Source organism: Schistocerca americana, chromosome 8 (assembly GCF_021461395.2).
Source record: "Schistocerca americana isolate TAMUIC-IGC-003095 chromosome 8, iqSchAmer2.1, whole genome shotgun sequence".
Taxonomy (NCBI): Eukaryota; Metazoa; Arthropoda; class Insecta; order Orthoptera; family Acrididae; genus Schistocerca; species Schistocerca americana.
The window spans coordinates 109,887,573-109,900,281 of record NC_060126.1 but is presented as its reverse complement, the minus strand read 5'-3'; the positions used below and the strand labels follow the sequence as shown (position 1 = coordinate 109,900,281).

At 41.1% G+C, this 12,709-nt stretch overlaps 1 non-coding gene across 1 annotated transcript; it reads right to left on the bottom strand.

The window, feature by feature from the left end:
- Positions 1-3,152: 3,152 nt before the first annotated feature.
- Trnas-uga lies at positions 3,153-3,227 on the bottom strand. Its single transcript has one exon. It is a non-coding gene; the product is annotated as a tRNA-Ser (tRNA).
- Between the last annotated feature and the right edge of the window lie 9,482 nt (positions 3,228-12,709).

Here is a 12,709-nt window from a genome sequence, read left to right as displayed (position 1 = left end):
AAGAGACTTTCACAGGTGACTGTAACCTAGAAATGTTCGACATGATAACTCCAGGTCTTAACACTATTTTTGACAATAAGTATTATTACTTTCAGTAGGATAGGGAGTCACATCATTTTCAACTTGGTGTGAAGGAATTTTTCGATAGCATATCCTCTTCGAGATGGGTAGGACAAAGAGGAAGTGCTGCGGAGTATGGAGCACCCTGATCTGATCACCCACGGAGCGAAGTGGCGCAGTGGTCAGCGTCCGGCCATCCTGATTTAGGATTTCCGTGATTTCCCCAAATCGCTCCAAGCAAATGCCAGGATGGTTCCTTTGAAGGAGCACGAGCGATTTGGTTCCCCATCCTTTACACAATCCAAATTTATGGTCCGTCTCTAATGACCACAATATCGACGGAACGTTCAACCAAATCATCCTTCCTTCCTTCCTTGAAGTTCCCCTTTGAAGTACTGCCAAAAACACAGTGTACGCGACAAACCTACAACACAGAATTATCAAAGGGAGTAAAATGAGAAATGCGGCGATGTTATTCAGTAAGAAACAATTAAGTGGTGTTTCGCTCTGTTCTAAGCCCTTTTCGACAGTACATTGCAGTGGGAGGTGCATTTGGAGCATATACTATTTTAATTTTCACAACACCAAAAACTTTTCATTTTTATCTTCATTGACTAAAGAGACATTTAACTTCAAACATTGTATACATTACTTTGGGACATCGTGTATACGCTATCACACACACTAGGCATTGACTTAAAAGAATAAAAAAAGAAAAATATCACATTTTGGATTCATTTTTGAACTCACCTCCAAAATATGTATGCGATGTAGTCTGTATGTGCGTGTCATGTACCGCTGTTATGGCTGTTCTGTACCGTTACGTTAGAGCTGTGCCGTAATTTAGAATTAATCTTAAGAGATGAGAGAGACCGAAGAATCTCTTTCACTAAAACAGAGGTTTTATCAGGAGGAGTAATTATCAAAAACTAAAGGAATAAATGACTTTTACAGACCTTTGTTATTACACTTTTTTTCAAAAAAGCTGTATTACTGCTGGGTAGACTAATGTGTATGGACAAATTGCAGGACTGCTTCTGTTCTATTTTACGTTAATTAAATTCGTACTGGGATATCTTCATCAGGAACAAGAGCTGGATGCCTGTTCGTTCTCAATACAAAGACAGAAAATTCCAAGTCCTTAATTTCTGTTTACTACTTGAAAGTTGCCTATTAATTTGGCAGTTTATTTCACCCATTATGTTTTTGCTAGGACATCATCTTTCCTATCGTTTGCATGTCTCCGCCGCACTTATCTTCGATCGATTGAAGTAAGCTATTTAACGAAACTCTTTGTATACTCAGAAAGGCATTTTCGCATCTTTGGGAGATCGGTTTGGCTTTCAGCCAACAAGAAGCTTTCGCAGTTTAAAAGCCAAGAGGTGTTTCTTGTTCGAACGCGCTTCCGCCAATCCGCCTTCCGTTCTGGTTAGAAACCGGGCGAGATCATTTCAATTAATTACCATGCTGAGTGTTAAGAGACTCATTAGGTTATCTCAGGAGTGCACTCTAAATTTCTGCACAGTCATTTCGCTATTACTCTGCGCTCAGTCTTGCGGCAATATCCATCCGCATGGCAAAATGTAAACCTGTATGTTGGACAATTTTTCTTAAATTGGAGCTAATTCTAGGAGAGAATATTATCTTTTCGACCCATGGAGCTATAGATTCAAAGTTATCATCGTCTCCTGAAATGCAAGAGTCACAGCGTTGTTTAAAGTTGTGTATTAAGAACGTAGTATTCCGATTGCTCATTGTGAAATTCACTTTTGTGTTCACTGCTCTGAGAACTCACCATTTCCTTGTGTTTTTTGTACGCAGTGCAGTGGTACGCTGTCATGCCACCATGTTCCTATCACTTACTGAAGGCAAATGTGGGACGTGATTATCCTGATGCATCAGACAGAGACCATCCGCTGAATTAAGTCTCCAATTGTAAAATATTAACATTTATCACTTTCTCTCAGAGTGAAATTTCGTTCAAGATGCAGCTGCTGTTACGGACGAGCTCTATTATCGAAATAGACTGCAGCCTGATCCGGCACTTTACTGATAAAATACGTGAAAATGGTAGTCATAATGCGTGTGAAAGGGAAGAAGTGGTCGGGAAGGGAGTGAGACAGGGTTGTAGCCTCTCCCCGATGTTATTCAATCTGTATATTGAGCTAGCAGCAAAGGAAACAAAAGAAAAATTCGGAGTAGGTATTAAAATCCATGCAGAAGAAATAAAAACTTTGAAGCAAAACGAGGATAATGGAATGTAGTCGAATTAAGTCGGGTGATGCTGAGGGAATTAGATTGGGAAATGAGACGATTAAAGTAGTAAAGGAGTTTTGCTATTTGGGGAGCAAAATAACTGATTATGGTCGAAGTAGAGAGGATGTAAAATGTAGACTGGCAATGGCAAGGAAAGCGTTTCTGTAGAAGTGAAATTTGTTAACATCAAGTATAGATTTAAGTCTCAGGAAGTCGTTTCTGAAAGTGTTTATATGGAGTCTAGCCATGTATGGAAGTGAAACATGGACGATAAATAGTTTGAACAAGAAGAGAATAGAAGCTTTCGAAATGTGGTGCTACAGAAGAATGCTGAAGATTAGAGGGGTAGATCACATAACTAATGAGGGGGTATTGAATAGCATTGGTGAGAAAAGGAGTTTGTGGCACAACTTGACTAGAAGAAGGGGTCGGTTGGTAGGACATGTTCTGAGGCATCATGTGATCACCAATTTAGTACTGGAGGGCAGCGTGGAGGGTAAATATCGTAGAGGGAGACCAAGAGATGAATACACTAAGCACATTCAGAAGGATGTAGGTTGCAGTAAGTACTGGGAGATGAAGAAGCTTGCACAGGATAGGGTAGCATGGAGAGCTGCATCAAACCAGTCTCAGGACTGAAGACCACAACAACAACAACAACAACAATACGTGTGCTGGTTTTAATGATTCAATTACTCTTTTACGTGTAGAATCAATTATTACGTAGCCGAAGGAACATCCACATCCACACTGCTGAAAGCTATACTCTCAAAACAAACAAGTTATTCGAGTATTAATCAGTTTCTAGATGAAACTTCCTGGTGGATTAAAACTGTGTGCCGGACCGAGACTCGAACTCGGGACCTTTGCCTTTCACGGGCAAGTGCTCTACCAACTGAGCTACCCAAGCACGACTCACGCCCCGTCCTCACAGCTTTACTTCTGCCAGTACCTCGTCTCCTACCTTCCAAACTTTACAGAAGCTCTCTTGCACACAGTTTTAATCTGCCAGGAAGTTTCATATCAGCGAACACTCCGCTGCAGAGTGAAAATCTCATTCTGGAGTTTCTAGATGAATCACTTACCATTCAGCTTTGGAACAGAAGCTATACAAAATCAATTTGAGTTTCACTTAGATTATGTAAATGTGTGTGTGTGTGTGTGTGTGTGTGTGTGTGTGTCTGTGTGTGTGTGTGTGTGTCGGTAATTATTCTGTTAAAAGTACGAGATTGCATTGGGTTTCTAACGTGTTACTTTCCACATAGCTTAAAAGTTCAGACCTTACTTTCACTGCTCAAGTGAGTAGTTTTGGTTTACTAAGACCCACACACACCTTACGTACTTAGCAATGACATTCAAATTTCAAACAGTTTCGTCTTTATACGTATGTAGTGTCTGTAGCCTGAACTGCAGTCTTAGATCACGAATTTAGCATCAGCTCAATTCTAGCCCAGTCTTCCCTCACTGCCGACGTCGTGTAAAGGAAAAAAGTTAAAACAGGGCTTGCAGACAGAGATGCAGTGTCTGAACGATAGTCAGGTCAAGCACCATACAGCATTCCACGTGCTGAGTGGACCAAAACCTCTTCCATGTCACGGCTTACTATATAAAGAAACCAGGTCAGTCACCAGGAAGTACTACAGCCTGATCCTCTGCCGGTTACGATAGCTAATCATTGCCCATATTTGAGGTAAGGGGGTGTGACACACAAAGGCCGCCGCCACAGCAAAATCAGCTGGGGAATTCCGTGACGTCGAACAAGTGCTGCTCAATGTCTTGTCAATGATACAGAAACACCTACCACCGCTGGGACACAAACCTCTGCCTGCCGCCTAAGCATTTAGGCGCCAGAGTAGCCTCAAACTTTGCCGCCATCCAGCGAGTGTGACGTGATGGTCCAGCCATCCCTGCCCCGCCGAGGCATCAGCAGAAGGCCCCTTTGCTCTGGGCACTGGGGCTTGAAACAGCCAGATGTTCTCGCAGCAACCCCCGCCAGTGTCACCTTTCCACTCTAGGGAATCCGAAAATCTGGCAACACAGCAGCAGCAGCAGCAGCTGGGTGCACAGTCAACAGCCAGGGGGCCGATGCATTGAGAAACACCGTGATATTCCACTCGCCTACCATCATTACTTGCAGTTCTAAGCCAATGATTGTAAACAATCAGCAGTAAAGAAGTTACTGCAATCCTGATTTGACTTTCTCCAGCCACACACCTCATCCTTCTTCAGCAGAGAACCGCAACCCACAACTGGCCGTCAATTAAATCCCATGTAACCAATGGTGTAGGAGCCACCCACGATTGGTACTGTTGGTATTGGTGTCTGTAGTACTACTGAGGATGAAGATGTAGAAAACCCAGAGGACAACAGTCAGAGCAGCACTGATCCTCTGTAGCAGGGACAGCCTACGTAGGAGTGTCAGTAAATGCCGATTTTTACTTCGGTTTTTGGGCCTTATTATTGTTCCCCTATCCTTTCTTCTTCCTTTGTATTTTGTTTTTGGATTTACTGTACACTTTCATTCGTAGTAGACAGAAATATGAAACCAAGATTAAAGAAAAATCAAGACAGGTTCATGGGATTTGTCGACCTGGAAAAAGCATTCGACAATGTAAAATGGCGCAAGTTGTTCGAAATTCTGAAAAAGAATAGGGATAAGCTATAGGGGAAGATAGGGTACGCAATATGTACAAGTGCCAACATGAAACAATAAGAGTGGAAGATGAATAACAGAATACTTGGATTAAAAAGGGTTTAAAACTGGGATGTAGTTTTCGCCCCTGCTGATCAGTCTGTATATAGAAGAAGCAATGATGGAATTAAAAGAAACGTTCAAGGGTGGAATTAAAATTCAAGGTGAAAGGGTATCAATGATAAGATTCGCTGATGACATTGCTATCCGCAGTGAAAGTGAGGAAGAAATATAGGATCTGCAGAATGGAAGGAACAAACTAATGCGCAAAGAATACAGATTGAGAGTAAATCGAAAAAAGACGAAAGTAATGAGAGGTAGCAGAAACTAACACAACGAGGAAATTAACGTCAGCATTGGTGATCACAAAGTAGGTGAAGTTAAAGAATTCTGCTACGTACGCAGCAAAGTAACCCATGACCGGCAGAGCAAAGAGGTCATCAAAATCAGACTAGCACTAGCAAAAAGAGTATTCCTTGCCAAGAGAAGTCTACTAGTATCAAACATAGGCCTTATTTCGAGGACGAAATTCCTGAGGGTGTACATTTGGAGCACAGCATTGTATGGTAATGAAACATAGACTGTGGGAAAACAAACAGAAGAGAATCAAAACATTTGACTTGCGATGTCATAGAAGTATACTGAAAATTTGGTGGACTGATAAGGAATGAGGAGGTTCTCCGCAGAATTGGTGAGGGAAAGAATATATGGAAAACACTGACAAGAAGAAGGGACAGGATGGAAGGACATCGATAAGACATTAGGGAATAGCTTCCATGGTACTAGATGGAGCAGCAGAGAGTAAAAACTGTAGAAGAAGAAGACAGAGACTGAGATACATCCAGCAAATAACTGAGGACAAAGGCTGCAAGTACTATTCTGAAATGAAGAAGCTGGCACCGGAGAGGAATTCGTGGCTGGCTACAGCAAACCAGTGAGAGGGCTGATGACTCAAAATATGGAGAAACAACCTCTTGCTCATTATGCTATTCAGTGTACAGAATAGTTGCCAATTATAATGGTGCTGATGGTAAGTGGCTCCTACACCGGTGGTTATAATGGGGTTTCCAGGATGACAAATTGTTGTCTTTCTCTGCTGTTTATTGCAGAGTGTTTACATTCACTGGCTTGGAACATCAAGTAACGATGGTTGGTGAGGTAAACATCATGGTGTCTCCCAGTTCATCGAAGCCTGGCTGCTGATGGTACACCCAGCTTCTGCTGCCATATTGTCAGATTCTCAAATGCCCTATTCAGGGAAGGTGTTGATGGCGGCAATTGCTGCATCATGCCCCAGCATCTAGAGTGCAGCAGTCTTTTGTTGAAGGCCCAGCGAGGATATGAATGACTGAACGCTCACATTGTACTCCTGGGTGACAGCCTGCATGCCCAGATGTTTAGGCTGCAGACAGTGTTTCATGGCAGATGTGTCTGCATCATCGGCACTGCCCAGCTGTTCCAGTCCTGATGGGCTGGTTCCACAAGGCTTAAATGCTGATTTAGGACCAAAATAAGAGGGGCTATTTCAGGGAAAATATTATATAAAGATATTTAGGTTAGATAAATTACGTTACATGTTAAATAATGAACTACATAATAAATTGCAACAGTTGCTTTGAGAAAAAAAGTGTGTGAAATCCTAAGGGGCCAAACTGCTGAGGTCAATGGTCCCTAGCCTTACACACTGCTTAAACTAACTTATGTTAAGAAACACACACACCCATGCCCAAGGGAGGACTCGAACCTCTGGCGGGAGGGGCCAGGCAATCTATGAGATGTCGCCTCAAACCGGGTGGCCACTCCACGCGGAAAATTGCTAAAAAAAATAATAAGTTGAACAATCGATAGTAAAAATAGGTGACATGCTTCAAGTCGGTGATTGAACAAGATAATCTTGCCATTAAAAGGTCTAATATCACAATCAGGTACAATGTAACAAGTGGTGATAAACAGATAAATGAAACAATAACAATTATACAAATTAATTTTTAACAAGGCAAGTAAAACTACAGTAACTGAAGAAAAAGAAAAATGAGGCATATGAACAGGAGGAGCAATTTACAAAGTGATCTGAATGGAATCATTAGCATCAGCAGTCAGAAGTGGTGAGTGTCTGACCATTGAATTCTCAATTTGGATAATTGGAAGTATGTTTATTAATTTCCGTTACTTCAAGGTAGTTCACCTACCATCCTTACTTATTGTTATGGAAGACGTCATGCGACACCTCGCAACTGTGGCCAGTTTTAAGAAGGTGGTCTGTCAGAGTAGATCTCTTTTCCTATGTCTCGGATTTTTATGGTTATCCTTCCTAAGCTTGGGCAAGTGGACATATATTCATTAATTTTCATTGTTTCAAGGTAGCTCATCTTTCTTCCTTTTTGGATGTAATGTAAGGTTTCAGGTTGCTTCTTGTAATAATGGTCTTCCTGAAGCAAGTGGTCTGCAGATGTGAAGTCTCCTTTTCCGAGCCTTCAACTTGGTGAACAGGTCAAAAGATAACCACAGACCACACAGTACCAAGGTAGTTTCTTTTGATGTCAATACCTTATTCACTAATATATCCTTTTAAGAGAGTCCAGACAATCCCACAGACTTACTTGACAAACCAGGCGCTAAACCAGTTGTCAGAAATGTCCTATGATTAGCATTACATACATGCCTAATACAAAATTATTTCCATTTCAATGTTAAGATACACAAACGATTAGATAGGTACTATTCGCTGTTCAATCCTAGTAGAAATCTTCATGGAAAATTTTGAAGATCATTTATTACAAAATAGCTCACACTCTTCCTTTGATGGAAGAGGTTCGTTGATGATGTGTCATGCTTATGGACGGTATCAAATTCATGATGAAATTTAGGGGTAACTCCATAATTTATTTAAACCTGACCATATAAATCGATAATCACATTCATAGTTTCAAGACTTGCAGGAGGCCTGCCAACACTGGCATTGTAATTCTTAACTCCCACAAGCATGCTCTCTGTCTTTCAGTGCAGTGATACATCTGCTGATATCCTTTCCCATGAATGAATGAAACTTCCAAACGGAATTAAATACCATCAGACCAATAGCACCAAGCAAAGGTTACACTCCTGCCTTAGTGAACTTCGTAATGCATAAAAACCAAAAGCAACAGATCTTTCTTGTCTTTACCTTGTGTGCGACCCATCACTACAACACATTAATAACTGTTGCAAAAGTTCCATATTTAGAAAAAACCCTCTCAGTCTGCTAAGAAAGCTTAAAGTCAGTAACTTTAAAACATCATTATTTTTATGTGCACAGCACTATTGTACACTTTTTGTCGAATAGTAAAGAATACACCTCACCCTTGGAAAAGAATGGAATACACGAAACCACTTGTAATTGCGACAAATTCTACACGGGCGCTCTAGCAGGGCAGTATCCACCCACTTGAAGACACGCCATAGAAGTTGGATACTCTACTCTTGCACACCACCTGGTTGAAGAAAGCCACAGATGTAAGGTGCATTATGATGTCTTCCATATATTGTCATAGGAAGGAAGATGAACTACCTTAACTTATTTCTACTTTCCCAAGTTTAGAACTGAATGATCAGACACAGTTCCCTTACTCACCAAATGAATTACTTTAAAATAATGGAAATAAATAAACTTATTTCTAATTTTCCAAGTTTAGAACTGAATGATCACACACAGTTTCCTTACTCACCAACCACCTGGAGATACTGCTAGTAGTCCCATCTAGACCTCTTTATAAATTACATTTCCTACTCACATGTCCCACTTTCCCTTTTCTTTGTGGTTATTGCAGTTTCACTTATCCTGTTAAAAGAAAATTGCTTTGTATAGTTACAGTTGTTTAATTTACTTGTTTAGTTTCACTTGTTATTTTGTTCCTTACTGTAATATTAAACCTTTAAAGGGCAACATTATCTTGTTCAGTCACTTCCTTGGAATATGTCACCAACCAGCCACAAAAAGGTAAGTACAATAAAAAATACTGCAGAGTATTAGACTAGTGTCGAGTATTTATCATTCCCAGTGCTTCTCATTACTCTTATTAACTACTGCAAAAAGCCCTTTTTCAACAATATTTGAAATAATTTTGTTTCGTTTTCTTGTCCAATGCTTTTTCATAGTCCGTAAAAGAAATTTAATTGGTACATTAAATTCCCCTTTTTTAAAATTGCAGTGTAGTGAACAGTCTATGCACGATCTGACTTAATGAAAACCTCTCTGTGCATCAATTACAATTATTTCCGCTACTACCAAAGTTACACACTTGTAATCTGTAGTATAGGGTGCCGCTCTGCTATATCTCATTCCACTGACACAAGTATATATTTCTGACAACAGTCTAAAAGTTGAAAATTGCATCTTTCAGTTCGTTTGATGCAATTCAGAACTTGTATCATCACGCCCTGGTGCCTTTTTGTCTCTCTGTATTGACAATGCTGTATTTAACTCATCTGTTTTTTTGTTCTACAAAAATAGTGACATCTATTATTTTATCCACTCCTTTTTGGAATAGACAGCCTCCATGCCGTTGACAACCAGTCAGCACAGTCAGCAATTATTATTAACGAACGGCTGTAAGTTCTTAAGCATACCGTTTGTCGCTGCCCGCCTCAGAATCGGTAACTTCCTCTCTCGAGAGTGCAGAGCGTCGCCGTTAGTGGAGCGGCGTGTGAGTTTGATCTGTTGCCGTGACACGCACTGCTGGCCGCATGGCTTACTAGCACATTAATTGCTGCGTTGCCAAAAATGGTGAAATCCTTCACTACGGAAGTCGTATGTTTATATCACTGTTCATCAGCAAAAAAGGTTTCTAAAGTATTATGAAAAGTGTACTTTCGGCTTCCGTGTGTCGTTTCGCCGAGATAACAGTTAGCTGCAAAGAGACTATTATGGAAGCGGCAATATTGATTTGATCGTAATTTTGTGAACTTTCTAATTGAGACAGAGAGACCTATAAATTGTGCACAATTAAAATTCACGAGTGGAGGTACTTCCGCTCGTATCTCGTGTCCCCAAATCAATAGCTAGCTGTATCGCAATAGAGTTACACGTAGACATGTGAGAGAGAAACTGTGTTAAGTATAAAAAGTAGAACTAAATATCACAACAATGACTTTAAAATTATCGAGGTGCTAGGGAACGAACAGTGTGACTGAATAACACGACAATAGGTTGTAAAACTTCACATACACACACTGTGGCTGAAGATATAATTACAGCGTACGACTATAGTATGATTAAATCAATGTTTGAACAACGCAGTTCACATTAATGTGTTTCTCTGATAGAATATACGTGGTTCTTTACCAGATATTGGTAATCGTCACTATGTGTGTGCCCACCCGCCTTAAATAATTAAATAAAAAATTGCAGACTTTAACTGTGAATGGTGTTTGTAGCAGTGAGAAGATTAACACCGAGGGAAAAGAAGTACCTGCGATCTAAACACACAGACATTAAATATTCCGATCAACATTCCTGTAAGTTTAGCTGTGTGAGTAGCAATTATATTTAGGAAAGCTATGAAGGGTTACCCCCTATGTGTTAAGCCACCAGGTCACTTACACGATGCCATCACTGAACAACATTTCATGAAGAAAAAAAAAAGAGAGTGTAAAGTCATTTCATATTCTCCCCTCTGAAGTTAATGGTATGTGGAGAACATTGTGAATTATTAGTCAGTGTGTAGAAGGATGCGAAGACTCTGCGTCATGAGATAGATCGCCATACATCTCAAAAGGTTTCTCTGACAGGCAGGACCAAAGATACAAATAGAAACAATCCACTTTTTGAGTCTACACAGTATGTATGTCAGTATGACGATGTTGAACTGTACCTGTCCTCCTCGTGAGGCTTTCGTGAAAGTCTCACCATGTGCAGTTCTGGATCTAGTTGACCCCTTTTTTCCTGAGCTTCGGTAGTGGAGTGTTACACTATTGCACAGCAAAGTCACTGTTCGGAGAGATTATTCCACCTGGAGTAATAAGCTGAGAACCCAACGTGTCTCGAACCTTTTGCGTCAAATTTAAATAGGTGATTGTGGGTCCACAATCGATTATACTGTGATAAGGAACTAATAGTCGGAAATGTATATTTATTGTGTTATGAACATTCGCAGAGTACACAACATAACAACAACGTAGCTCATAGTAATTGTTCAAAGTGATGACTCCCAGTGTGTGACCAGCATGCACTGCAACGGTGCTTGCAGTTCTGCTGCACTCTCACAAAGATCTGTTGTACAGTGGAACAGGCAGCGGGCGATAAACAGCGTGCACAACAGACATACTGTACACAACGTAGCTCGTGTGTCGTGTGATGATCGCACGCATCGCACCATCGCATTAACCAGTGCCACAAGCGCACCACTATCTCTGGTGTCAGTTGTCCGTTGAATCAGACTGCCTGTGAGATGTCCATGGTGAGTTGCATTACTGTGTGCAGTGCCTGACGCGTAATCAAATGTGGAATGTCACCCGTCACGATAGCTGGCATATATACGTTTACTGTATGGTGCTGCAGGATGCAGTACCCGTAACGCAGAACGAATCTACAGACAACGCTTCCCTAGTAGGCTTCATCCTAACTGGTAGAAGTTTATCCCCGTGGATACAGACTTACGACAGACAGGATCGTTCACGCTACAGAGAGCTGGCCAAGGTTCCCGTCAAGGACATGTCTGACCATCAGATTTTGAGGAAATGATGTTGGATCATGTGGCGTACCACCCAGAAATAAGCACCTGAGAACTTGCCAGTGAAGCATAGAGATCAAAGGATATAGTGTGGAGAGTGATGGTGGAACAGGTATCATACCCCTATCACAAAGAATGTGTGCAAGCACTGGGACCAACGGATTTTGAGCCCTGTGTTCACTTTTATCAGTGGATTATCCCCCACAGTGCTATAGTGTCGAACTTCGTACACGTTGTTTTGTTCACGGTTGAGGCCTCATTCAACCGTGACGGTGTTTTCAAGAGTCGCAAATGCCATGCTTGGTGTGAGGACAATCACCACAGCACCAACGCATGGGTGAGCATTCTTCAAGAGCACGTAACAGCACCTTATTTGTTGTCTCCCCGTATGACTGGTACTCGTTACCCGGTGGTCTTACAAGATGTGCTTGCCACAATTCATAGAGTCTATATCCGTCGTTGTACGTAAAAGGACGTGATTTCAACACCACGACGCAGCAGCACACTTTGATGTTAATGTCCGGGAGCACCTGAACAACATGTACCCTAGTCATTGGATTGGAGGGGAATGTTTTGTCCCATGGTCTAACCCCTCTGGAGTTTTTTCTCTGGGGTTATGTCAAGACGTTGGTGTAGGAAAAAAAAACAGTAGTAGAAACAAATGAAGACCTGCTTTCTAGAGTCGACAGACATCAGAGATTTGAGAGAGTGCCGCAGAACTTTATGCTCCGTTGCCATGCTTGCACTGGGACTGGCGATCATCACTTTTAAAAATTACTGTGAGCTACGTTGTTGTTATGAAGAATATGCTGTGTTTCTTCGTAACACAATAAATATGTATTTCCGACCATTAGTTCCCTAATTCAATATTATCAGTTGTGGATCCACTTGACCCAAAACGTTTTAGACACCCTGTATCAATTACAGTAGTAAATGTACAGGTTGTATTACAATTAACTGCGAAACTCGACAAGGAATGAAAGTATGCGATAAT